The sequence below is a fragment of the Equus caballus genome, chromosome 10 (assembly GCF_041296265.1).
Source record: "Equus caballus isolate H_3958 breed thoroughbred chromosome 10, TB-T2T, whole genome shotgun sequence".
NCBI classification, from domain to species: Eukaryota; Metazoa; Chordata; class Mammalia; order Perissodactyla; family Equidae; genus Equus; species Equus caballus.
In genome coordinates, this window is record NC_091693.1 from 1,998,121 (window position 1) to 2,011,150 (window position 13,030).

General features: G+C 49.4%; 1 protein-coding gene across 27 annotated transcripts in view; it reads left to right on the forward strand.

The window, feature by feature from the left end:
• The window catches only part of ZNF536 (zinc finger protein 536), a 420,879-nt gene that overhangs the window by 114,812 nt on the left and 293,037 nt on the right, over window positions 1–13,030 (forward strand). The window contains exon 1 of one of the 27 annotated variants that reach the window (XM_070222855.1): window positions 3,850–4,004. The exons of 25 other annotated variants lie outside the window; for them this stretch is intronic. The gene's annotated coding sequence lies outside the window, so the exon portion shown is untranslated. Of the gene's footprint in view, window positions 1–3,849; window positions 4,005–13,030 lie in introns of those variants that run through there. One more of the 27 variants, XM_023649469.2, reaches the window with a different exon arrangement.

A 13,030-nucleotide genomic window follows, 5' to 3' on the forward strand; every position in this document is an offset into this window, starting at 1 on the left:
CTGTGTGGTGATGATGACAAGCCCTGCATATATGTGTGGGGCTGTCTGCCTTATGTGACCTTCACCAGGAAATCTCCAGGCTCGCGGAGGTGAGGATCCTTGCAGCCTCCTTTGCTGAGTGGAGTTAGGAGAGAGAGGTCCCGTCGCTCTCACTTTGCCTGAGAGGAAACCACACCGGGACAGTTGGACTCTGAGGAGCAGAGTGGAGCAGGCTCTGGTCGAAGCGTGCTTTGGGATAGCTCCATCCTCACCGCTTCCCTAGAAGGGACATACTGTTATTAGCTCCATTTTCCAGACATGGAACCTGAGGTCAGAGAAGTGCAGTGGACTCCCTCACATCACACAGCCGGTGGATGGTAAGGCCATGGTCGGAGCCTGTTTCTTTCTGGTTTTGGAGCCCGAGCCCTTGGCCATGGTGCAACCCTGGGTACAGCCTTGGATAAGATAGACAAGCTCCCTGTCCTCGGGGAGCTTCTACTGTGAGGCTAGGAAGCAGTAAACAAGACAGCCACGGATAAGATGATGTTAGAGAGTGATAAATGAGAAACTGTCTGGGCTGGGGAAGCGAAAGGGGGCGTGGCTGTACTTGAGAGGGTGTAGGTGGTCCGTGATGGACCTCACCCCCCTGTGGAAAGCACCTTGGAAGTGAGAGGTCTGAAGGACATGGAGTAGCCAGCCAGGTAAAGGTCTGGAGGAAGAGCATTCCTGGCAGAGGGAACAGCAGGTTCAAAGGCCCTGTGGTAGGGAAGAACTTGGCATGTGTGAAGGACAGAGCAGGCCAGAGCAGGCTGGGTAGAGCTGATCCCATTGAGAGGGGCCACTCAGCTCTCGTCAGTTGCAGCCATTTGGAGATGCGGACAGAATATTTCTAGATCTTCATAGTTTTTAAGGAAAAAGAAGTTAAAAAAAAATCTGGTTCTTTTTTTCCCTCCAATGTTGGCAACTCATTTAAGTTTTAAAAAAACTTTCTGCAAACACTAGTATATCTGTGGTCTAGATGGAGCTGCAGCCTGCACTTTGTGACTCCTGCCCTCAGCACTGAGCAAGGGTCGCACACAGTGGCATGCAGTAAGCACAGGCCAGTGCTGACTCTGAGCTGCCTGCAGAGGTCTGGAAGTATGTGAAGTGCAGAGGGGCGAGCGTTTGCAGGTCCCTGCACTCTTACTGTGGGAGGTGGGTGACAGCTCCTGGACAGTGCCTGGAGGGGAGGCGGCAGTGGGAAGCACCCATCTTCTGGGGATGGGGTCAGCAGGCCCCTGTGCAGGGCCTGCATCCCACCTCACTCTCTGTCTCCCCAACACCTGAGTTCACCGGCGCCTGCCTGTGTCTAATATGGGGACACGGTCATGGATGAGGTTCGAGTCCTTCCCCCAGGAGTGAGCGATGGGAGCCCTGTCCTCATGCCAGTCACGGGGCTGCTCGGCGAGTGCCCCGGCCTCCACTGAGTCTTGATTGGGTCCTCATCATGGCTGCCCCACTTACTCTGCTCACCTGTGTTATGGGAGGGGCAGTCCTGACTCTGCACCCGCTGCCTGGAAGCTCTGGGCTGCAACTGGACATGGGTGGCCTGTGCTGACCCCGGGATGAGGCGGAAGGACAACATGCTTCCTGTTCTGGGAAGGCCACCTGGTGTACGAGAGAAAATGGCAAAGCTCTCAGCCCACCCATTGCCTGTCCCTTCCTGGTCCTGTGACCCTGCTCCTTCCTGCAAAGGTGACCCATGCCCTCAGCTCCCCAGAGAGGCAAGCAGGTGGCCCAGCCTCCCCTGAGATGGGGGCAGACTGCCATACAGCCGCCTGCGGGCAGGGTCCTGTCGGGGGCTTGGAGCGAGCGCTGGCACAGTCCAAGTGCCCGGGCAGGGGTCGGCTCTGCCCTGGCCTCGCTTCCTCTTGGCCCTGCCCGTCTCCACTCATCTCTCTCCATCCCGTCCACATGCAACATGGAGTTTCTGCGTGTGTAATATTATTTGTTTTTATTTCTGTAATCCCTTTATTGTTTGCACAACTGCTGTCAGACTGTTGCCTGCAAGTATCACAGGATAATTGCAGAACGCCTGCATAAGTAATTTCTTATGAAATCGGGCCTTGTCTGCATATAAAATTGTTCTTCGTGGCTGCATATGTGGCCTTCATTACACCGAGGATATTTACCCGGCTCGCACCTTCCCCACAGGCCCCAGGAACGGGAGGGCCTGATGCTGGGCAATAAGGAAATACTCTCCTTATAGTGTTTTGGTCATATGACATTTCTGGAGGGTGACAGTTGGTCCGACGTGGTCAGAAAAGGCCCTGCCCTGGCAGGAGCGGAGGCTCGGGCCCGGATGGGGACCGGGGTCGGCTCTCCAGGCTGCTGGGGAAGGCCAGCGGCTGATCCGGCTCGCGCTGGGCATTTCTTCCGACCACATTTCTGTGATATTAATGGTGTGTGGTAGTGAAAGAAATGTGTTTTATTCTCGAGTCTAACCCTGCTGTTATCAAAGTAACTTCCAGCTTATTAGCGACAAAGGACTTTTCTCCTCTCTGCTGCCCTGTTCGCCGGGGCTTCCTGAATTAAACTGCTGTTTCCTGTCCTTTATATGCATGACCACATCTGGGCAGCCTGCTCACAGCCCCGCTGCTTAATAACAATCACCTTCCCTTTCAGTCTCTGTTGATTGTTTCTAATTCACTCTGACAGATAGTGCCTGACAACTTGCCGGCTTTTCCCTCCCTCCGTGACCTGAAGTTACTCACAGCACTTATATAGTCTGTCATTTTTAATATTTGATTTCATTTTAAGTTATGTGTTTTACTGAGAAGATGAAACCAAAAAAAAGGGGACTTGTAATGGAACATAAATTTAACCCTTCTCGCCATCCGGCACCAGCCTGAGCAGCTCTCCCCGGGTGTCTGGGTGGGGACTCCTCCTTCTGTAATTCTGCTGCTGCTGCTGGCTTTTCTTTTCTTGTCTTCTTCCTTTTTTCTTCTTCTCTTTCTTTCATTTCGAGAAACAAAAGCTTCATGTCATATTCTTTCTCCTTAATGGTGCTTGATTGGTTTACAGAGCTAATCGTGCGCCTTCTGCTTTGCGACCGGGTTACAGTTGAAAGATCTTTTGGGGTTTTTACTCCGGAGTGAGGGAGGCAGACAAGGGGCCCAGTGGGAGTCTAAATGACCCACTTCAGTTAAGGTGTCAAAATGTGAAGTTGGGGGCCGGCCCGGCACAGCTGTTAAGTTTGAGCTTTCGGCTTCAGCAGCTGGTGGGTGTGGGTTCAGATCCTGGGTGCAGACCTACACCCTGCGCATCAAGCCGTGCTGTGGCGGTGTCTCACATAGAAGAACTAGAAGGACTTACAACTAAGTTAAACAACTTCCTACTGGGGCTTTGGGGGGGAAAACTGCTTTAAAAAAACCATGAAAGAAGGTGAACTTGGTCTTTCTTTTTGGACATGCTTTCTTTGTGTGAGGTGGTGGGGCAGAGGAGTGCCGGCCCTCCCTGGGTCTGGGATGAGCCACTTTGCATGGGGCCTTCCAGGGTGGGGACCAGGCCAGCAGCGGGTTGAGGCTGGACATACACTTCCCTCTGAGTTTGCCCCAGCGAGCAGCCTTGCAGGGCAGCATCCTTGCGGGTGGGGCGGGGGCCCGCAACACTCTAGGGTCTACTCCGCCATGACTTTGCCTTTGTTTGTCACTAGACAAAGGCTCCTGTGTCCCTCTTGGCCCTTCAGAGGTTGAGAGCTGTGAGGCTGTGCATTAGGTCAGCTTTGCAAATAGACACGACAAAACAAAAAAAGAGACACGTTAACCCGTGACACCCCACTTGCGCTGCTGGCCTTCTGTGAATGTCCGTCTGTCCCACACAGTGAGGCATGGGCAGCTGAAGAAGGGCAGTCAGAAGGATCTGAGATGAATCTCAGTTAAAAAAAATTCAGCTGTGCGGGGGCCCATGGCCTGGTCTCCCTGTGCCCAAAGCGCGTCCCACGTGTGAGCTGCCGCGCTGGGGGCCTTGTTCCTCCAGAGGCTCTGGTGAGTGTCCCTTTGACTCTGGCAGCCACAGCTGTGCCTGGAGCAGAGGTGTGCCAGTCCTGGGAGCGAGGCGGGCGGGTTCCTGGTGAGCAGAGGGAGGTGAGAACCAGCGTGCTCTTGTAAAGGCAGTGTGCTGGGGGCCATGAGCACAGGCTGTTCTCTGGGAGCCGCTCTGCAGGGAGCATGGGGCTTGGCCACTGAGGAAGCCAAGGGCCGCCCACAGGCAGATGTTCCAGCTGCATCTCTGCGGTCCTGCTGCCCCTGGGTCCAGGCCTGTGGACCGGGGTCCTGGGTGGGCCAGTCACGTCCGTCTTCTCCCAGCTACTCCCACGATGACTCTTTCACTGGAGATTTTTCTTTGCCAAGCCAACCCTTTCTAGAACCTGGGTTCTCCCTCTCCCTCTGAGCACTGTGGGTAAAAGGAGGAAATAGCTGCCATCTAAGAGGAGGCACTGTTCCTTTTGCTGGTCCCAGGCTTCCCATCCCTGTTTCCCTCTCCTGCTTCTGAAAGGGGTGGAAAAGGCGAGAACAGCTCTCTGTTTTGATGATTTTGCAGCGCTGCTTGTATGTTCTGAAATTGTTGTCTTTGTTTGAGGCATGCTAATTAAAATAAAAAAGGAGGATTATGTGCAAAAAGCAAAGTGGCCACAAACCTTTAACTTTATGTAGGAAATAAAGATCTGTGTATACAACGGTGCAGTATCTGTTAGGTAAGGACAAAATGGCTTTTGTCTTTCACTGACCCAGATGGTCTTTATGTGTCAGGTAATGGGCCAGGCGGGAAAGGAAAGAGGGGGAGAGAAGTATCTGGTTTTTACTTCCATATCTCTCAATAGTTGCAACCTTCCATGGGAGACCAGGCCTTCCCTGACGTGTGTGTGTGCGTGTGTGCACGTGCGTGTACGTGTGTGTGACATAGACTGCCAGGAGCCGCCTGGCAGTGATGTGGATTCTTACAGTCTGGGATGATCCTCACACGTGCCCCAGCTCAGTGTTTTGGGCTAAAAGGATCCAGTGTCATGAAGAAGAACAGAGAGACAGCCCACGGGCCACCTTCCTTTTGCTTCTAGGAGGGCAGTGGAAAGAGGCTTCTAAAGAAGGGTCTGTATTTGAGGGTTAACCTCCAACAAGGCCAAACTGTGCTTTTAATCCCCTCAAAATGGACTATTTGGTATTATTGATTCTTGTTTTACAGTCACAGAGAAATTTGGGGTTGAAATCAACTAAAGACTTTGATTTGGATTTTGTTCTGCCAGGGTCCCCCTATTGCCAGGAGAGTTGGGGCAACCCCGTGGAATTCTAGGCTGACGGGTGGAGGAGACAGAGTATGTCCCATCCTGTCCTCCATAATCCAGATTTTCTGTGGAGCGAGCATGGGCAGCAGGCTGGTTCAGTTAGGATTGGGCCTGGAAGGCCCTGAAGGGCGCGCTTTCCCCGGAGGCAGCGATGGCCGGGGTTACACATCAGCGCGGCCCCGAGGCCCGTCCCTGAGGATGCAGGAGCCCAGGCCTGCAAGGCTGTGCTGCAGAGAAGTAAGGCGTGTGCTGCTTCAGGTCCGTGTGAGTCAACAGAAACCTGTGGAGCCCTAGGACTCTCTCTGCCACCATCCTAACAGCGAGGGGACAAACACACAGAAGGCCACAACACACAGGGACGCGGCCAGGGCACCTCCGAGATCAGACAGGGAGCCATGCATTCAAACTTGAGAGGGAGGCATCAGTTAACAGGAGCATTGTGGCTAACGACAGAGGAGCTAAGTATTGTGAGCATACTCGGCTGAGAGAGGAAAAGTCAGGCTCACTCTGCGGCTCAGGAAGAGCTGTGTGGAGAAGCTGGTGCTGGAGCTGGAGCTTGGGGACCAGGAAGATTTTCGTAAATAGAGATAAGGAGAAGGCAAGAGAGAAGTTGCTTGAAGAAGGTGGGAATTTCCTGGATGCATTTACAGCTGGGGGTGGGGGTGGGAGTGGGGGCAAGTTTGGGGCCATGCTGAGGTGGCCATTCCAGGTGGGGGCAGTAGAGGGGGAGACTGGACAAACCAGGGACGGCATTGGTCTTGGGGAATGACAAGTTGCTAGGTCTTGCTGGAATTTAGGATATAAGTAAGAGTGAGTGGAGGTGCAGGTGGGAGCCCGATGGGTGAGAAGCTGCATGCCAGGTTAGGCTGTTTGGGCTCAGTTGGGATGCATCCAGGCAATGGGCAGCTGAAGCCCAGCGGCGCTGTCTGATGCTGAGCTGCGCCGGTGGCGGTGGGAGTAGGGGGAAGAATACACCCATCAGCCTGCTGCAAACCTGGCTGCTGCCCTGCTGGAGGCTGAGGCTTACAGTGACCTCAGAAAGAAAGAGGCAAAGCAGGGACAGGGCTAGGTTGGGGCGTCCAGACTGTGTCCGGCTTGCCCACAGTGCACAGTTGCAGGCAGCTTCCCCACACTGTCAGGCCAGGGCCATGGATTGTACACAGCAAGTTGGCCTTAAAAAAAATAATAAAAAAGGGATTGCCCTTTAACGCCCCCCCTTATGTTCATCGGGTTGCACACATTTTTCTTTTCATACATATACAAAAGATGCACTTTGGGTTATACAAGGGGTATATGCCAATGTCAAGAGCAGGCAAGAACAATGGAACAATTAGCAGATTCATCAGTTCTTCTGCTTATACTTCAATTCCAAGCGTAAAATGTTAGTTTGTTCAACTCTCTGCTTTATGCCTTGATCACAGTGTGAAAGTGTTGACTAAGCTTAGCTTCCTGGTCAGAGGGTCAAGACCCATGGCTTTTAAACATGCTTATGTGAAATCCAAACATTCGTGGCCGCTGGTGATCTCGAAATCAAGGCACAACTTATGAAATGAACACGTAATTATCTTGTTTATTCAGGGTATAAATAGAGTTCGTGCATTTTAAAATTTTTCTTCCTGATAAGGACTTCAGCCAGCATTTGGTCCTAGATAGCCTTTCCCACTCTCTCTCTCCCTCATTCCTTCTCTCCCCTGTTTGTCTTTTTTATCCTTTCCCTCCTCCTCCCCATTCCTTCTCTCTGTGCTGTCTTTCTTCCTCTTCCTCTTTCTCTTTCTCCTTCTTGCCTTCAGAAGGGGAGGACTTGTTGGAGCTCGTGGGGCTGCCCCTGGAGGAGCCCGTGCCACTCTTTCTTGGAGCACTTCCTGCTGCCCGTGTGGCACAGGCAGAGTGGGGGCTGCGTCCCCAGGGAGGGTGTGGAGCGCTTGGATACATCCTTGCCACTTCCACAAATCCAGGGAGGGGCTGTTAGGCCTGCATCTGCCTCTGACAGCCCAGCTGGGGACCAGATCCAGCAAAGCAAGGCCTCCTGTGGATGAGAACTTCCGGGCCCGGGCTGGGGGATGGGGGCTTCAGTTTATGCTGGGAATGACTCCTTAGCTCCAAGCCAACACTTTTCATCATTCACACACCTCCCTTTTGATTTTTACCATACCGAGTACCACCTGCTACATTGTAAACAATATTTTTTTAAGAGGACACACTTCTTTTGATTAAATATTATATTTAGCTTTGTCCTAAATAATATCTGTGAAATCTCTAGTTTGATGTGCCAGTTATATGTTTTTTCATATTAAATGTTAGAATAATTACATAAGTATGAATTTTTTTTAAAAAGGAGTTTTTCTATGTGTCACCTAAAATCATCTTGTGTGTCCTAGTGGTCTGCGTGCAAGCCTTTGGGCATTCCTGGGTGGCCCTGTTTGGAATGTTTGCATCCAGCCAGGGTTTTAGGATCTAGCTTAGATTACTCCACGAAGCCACTGCCTCCCTGACCCCTGAGGAAGCCCCTTGTCAACTCCTCCAGCCCCCAGCAAGTTCTCCTCTGATCTCATGGCCCTGCCCTCAGAATTCCTAACTGTCACGTAATCACACACTGCTCCGGGCACACCTGACAGGGCTGTGAGTGGTGCTGGGCCATGCTTTCTGACTCTGTCACTTCCCTTCTAGATTGCAAGCCTCCTGTGAGTGGACACCCTGCTCTTTTGTGTCAGCCAAAGTGACTGATCAATTGAGCTAGCTGTCTGGCAGTCTCTCTATCATCTATGTATCTATCTATCCATCCATCCATCCATCCATCCATCTTCTATATATCTATAATCTATCTATCATCTTCTGTCATCTATCTTCTATCATCTATCCATCCATCCATCCATCCATCCATCTTATATCTATAATCTATCATCATCTATCATCTATCTTCTCTTATCCATCCTTCCATCCATCTTCTGTCTATCTATAATCTATCTATCATCTCCTATCCTCTGTCTGTCTTCTATAATCTATCCATCTATCCATCCATCTATCCATCTATCTTCTATCCATAATCTGTCATCTTCTATTATCTGTCCATTCATCCATCATATACCTATCCATCCAACCATCTCTTATCTATTTATCCTTCTGCCTATCATCTATCTATCATCTGTGTCTATGTATCTACAATCTATGTATCTACCTACCTACCTATCATCTATTTTCCCTCCCTCCTTCCCTTCTTTCTTTAATCCTATGTGATGAGCCAGGCACTGTTTTAGGCCCTAGGAATATAGCAGAGAACAAAACAGTCAAGGTCCCTGCCCTCATGCAGGGCATTCTAGTTGGAGGAGAGAGGCAATAGACAGACAAATAGATGAAGAAACCAGAAAGTTATCTGTAGGGACACATGTTATACAGAGTATTAAAATGGAGGGATATGAAGCCAAGAGGCCAGCCATAGCTGAGACTGAGAGATCAGAGAAGTCCCCTCTGGGGAGGTGACATTGAGTCAGAGTTCTGAAGAGCAAGTCAGAGCCCTGTGAGGATGCAGCAGGACTTGGACAGAGACACGGCTCATGGAAAGGCCCGGAGGCAGGGGTGGACTTGATGGCTTTGAGGCACAGAAAGAAAATTCAGATAGAAGGATGAAAAGTTGCTTCCAACTTTGACAAGGATAAGTGTTTCCATTTCACACTTCCTGGGGGCTACAGCCCCTTTGCCATGTAAGAACACCCAGCCCCTCACCTCTGAGAGCCCCTGTGTCACATCCCTTCTGCTGGGGAATTGGGAAGCAACATCGTGTCGCTCCCCTGCAGGGTTGGCAGCCGAAGGGGAGCACACCATGATGAGGCTACCGCTGACATGCTAATATGTCATTTTAATCTTGAGTGCCAGGTTACTTTCCAAATGAAGTGTTTCAGGCAAGGCTCTAACTTACATGAAATAAAAGAGTTTAATGCTAATTAAATATCATCTGACTACTGAAGCCATATTTATTGATAGTCTAAATGAACATCATCCAGGTGGATGGACTGGCAGCATGTCCCCACTAGAAAGGCACCTTCGAGTCGTGAGACTTGCATGCCCCTCACATGGCACGGCCCAGGGCACGGCAGGGGAGCCTGCGGTGGCCCCTTCAGCTCTTCCTACCAGGTGGATAGATGAGCGCTTAGAATATGTATTTGATTTGGGAGTTCTGGGGTGGAGTCCACACTGCTTGTTTTTAACCAGAGCCCAGGAAGTGCCAATGACGCTGGTCCTGCTGTGCAGTGAGTATCAAGAGTCTAGAACAGACAAGGGGTGAGCAAACTCTGGACCGTGGCTCTGACCCTGGCTCCTGGCACCACCGATCACGGCGAGTGACAAGCACGTGTGGAGTCTCCCATTTTACTGGGCTCGCCTACCACCTCCATCTCTCCTTCCCCCTTTTCCTCCTTTCCTGGTCTCAGTCCTTCCTGCTGGTCCCTCTTGTCCCAGCGTTGTGGTCGGCTCTCCCCAGGCTAAGAGTGGTGACTCCTAATGGCTGTTCAAGTCTTCCTACAGGGTTCGACCTTCCATCTTTGACCATTTGCCTGGTTTCCGGTTGTCTGATCTTCATGTCTGGTCTCCTGACCTAGGCTTGGAGCAACTCAAAGGCAGAGCCTCCATTTCCCTCTCCTACTGCCGTGCCTCCAGGGTTTACAGATTCTTCTCGTGGTGGCAGGGAGGGAAGATGGACTTCCTGACCCTCTGCAAAGAGGGACTTGCATGGGCAGAACTGGCTTCAGCAGCTACGTGTTGGTTGAGCTTGGTGGGGTGGGGCCTGGAACATGAAGTCTTAGTCTTCCTGTCCACCCTCCAACTTTCCTTTGGTGTAGCTTCTCTTGACCATGTCTTCCCTTTCCTCTGACCAGCAGCCTCTGAATGGTACAGACCAGGGCTGCAAAACTCTAATGCTGCAGGGACAAGAGCATCTCCATCCATGAATGAGGATGTGACCACCTGGAGAACACATGGCCTGGTGGTTGCCCATGGGACTGTGGGTCTGGTGCTGCTAGACCTTTGGATTTTTAAAGGGAAGTCAGCAATCTGGATTTCCATATGGAGCTCAGCCAGTTTTTGCAAGTTGACAACTCTTACATGTTCTTAAATTGCCACGTGAGCCCAACTGAACACGTGTCAGAATTCGGCAAGTAGACCTTAGGGTGCAGCCTCCGGTGCTCCCCGACTCTGGGGGTGATTCTGTGGATCCTGCTGGGGGAGGCCCGCGGGGTCCCAGGGAGGGGGCCTGGTTGCAGGTGCTTCCTCAGCCCCTCAGCCTTGGGGGCAGGGGGGTCACATGGAAAGGGCTTTGAGCGCTCGGAATCCATTCTGCAAGAGCGGGCCCTGATGTGGCTCTGAGGCCTCAGGAAACTCATGCTTCCATACCAGCTTGTCTGCATCCACCTATAATTAGCATCTGAAATTTCTAAATGAACTGCCTAATCAAGTAAATTTAGCAAACTTATTGTGAAGCGTTACTGAATCCTCTCCCTCCAACTGTCCACACAGACATCCGCGCCACCTTGCCTGCCTTTGCTATTTGCACCCGAAGCTGCTTACGTGTGCTGTCTGGCAGCCACGCAGGCTCCCATTTATGTGATCTATAATGAGTTTATTAGTGTTTCACTGCCTTGTTGCTATTAAGTTTTATCAGTTTCAGCTTCAAGAGCACAAGGTTAAATTTTCAATAGAGTTTTCGCAAAGTTTAAGTGGGATTAAGATTGTTAAAAATATGTCTAAATGGTGGAACCATGCATTTAGTTTGAAGATATTGTTTCTGCCCGCTAAAGGATTTTGATCTCTTATTTATAAATTTAACACTTTTCTGATGTTCGGAATGGAAGCACAGGGCTGGTATTTTATTTTTGCAAACTGAACATGAATGCATTAATTGTACAGGATCAAACTGAAGCTGTATCCGACTGGGTCTGACTCATCTGGGATGGGGCAGCCCCAGAGGCTGTATCATGGTCCCAGGGTGCCGTTATGACTGGCTGGTGCTTCGTCCTGATAAATAGATATTATGAAGGAAGAGGAAAAAGTCTCCCACAAATGACAAAGGGATGAATTATGATAGTGTTTTCTCCCGGTACCATATTATCTTAGGTTCCCCTATGAAAATGTGTGCACGTGTAATTGAATATTATTTACCTGGCCCCCATCTGTAATTCTTGAGCAGTCGTTTAGGAGGAAACCAATTCAGGAGTTTCTTTGGTGACTGCAATCAGAATAAAGTGGTTCCACTTTTAGGTTAAGAGAAAAAAACAGTAATAGGCTGAGCTGCTATTATGGAAAGTTTATTATTATTGGTATATAAGCTAGCTGGGGGCTTGAGCACAGAGCAGTTGGATCATTTAGCTAGCTCCTGGATCCAATTAAAAAAAAATCTACGTTGTGTCCACAGCGGGGGGATGGCCATCGCTGAGAAAGCCCTCGGTCGCGGTGGTGGCACACCTGTGGCATTCTCTCGGTTATATGCAGTTTGGGCTGCAGAACGCTCTAAATCCCTTCATTACTGCCTTGTAGAAGACGGACACTTCAAGTGGTTCTCCATTTATCTGAGATTACCAGTTAAACTCGTTAAAAAGCAACTAGGGCTTGTTCACTCCGTTGGCGGTGGGGCGGATTTGGTGTTCCTGGGCGACAGTGTGGCTTTGATTAGTGGAGTGCCACACTTTTTAGGGGAAACCTTTTCTAACTTAATTTATGACTCTGGTGGAATGGCGTCTGTGCTAGGGTATTACGTATTGCTCCAACTATCGTACCTGGTGTCAATAAAGGCGCATTTAGGGAAATCTGAAATAAAACTCCAGGGTGTTTTTGTTCTGTGGGGAAAGCAATGCACCATAAACATTTTGGGCTTGAGCCAACAGCTTTGCCTGACTGTGAAGTCACTGCAGTATGTATAGATTGCTGGTGGAACACTATTTGAGGAAACCTGTATTTTATAGACTGTCACTTTTATGCACAATCCAGGCAAAAGAAAAAAAAACTAATTTAGCCAGCAGACAGTGTTCCCTCAAATGAGGATTATGAAAAAAATGTTTACCAAAAAACAAGCTCTAAATACCGCTTTTTAGTTAATCATTGTTACATCAGTCATCAATATCAATACTTAATAGCAACCTGATAATGTAGCCAGTAGGTGAAACAGCTATTAAAAAGTGTAAAAAAATGATTAATCAGGAGTGGGGGGGTATTAATGTTCTCCAATTATTTAATGATAAGTACGTATTTTTGAAAGTGTTTGTTTTTAATAATCAACTGGAATATTAGTTTGCAAAAATGTAATTGCTTCTTAATTTTGCATCTTCGCTTCTTTGTGCCGGGTACAAAGGTAGTATATTTCTGTAGTTATTGTTTGCAGCACTCCGTGTAAAAAATCACGTTCATTTCAAGAAGCTGTTATGGTATTGATTCTGGTAAAGACTTCCATTAACTGACCAATCTAAATCTCATAAGTGATGTCAGGGTGGTTACGCATTTGCTTGGTTCAAGCATTCAGCCATTATGTTAGAATGCAGGCAGTGTCTGAATATGGCTGTTAAATTATTTCTAAATACCGAACCAGAACAGCTTAACAGTTCTGCAGTTTGAGACTGACACAAAAATGACAATCTGCCACCTCTTTGTTTTTTAAATATTAACGTTGTATTGGGATAGTATTTTTGGAGTAAAAACCTGTGGCACGAGAGGATAAGTGACATAAACAAAGGCAGCTGGGCTTCATGAAAT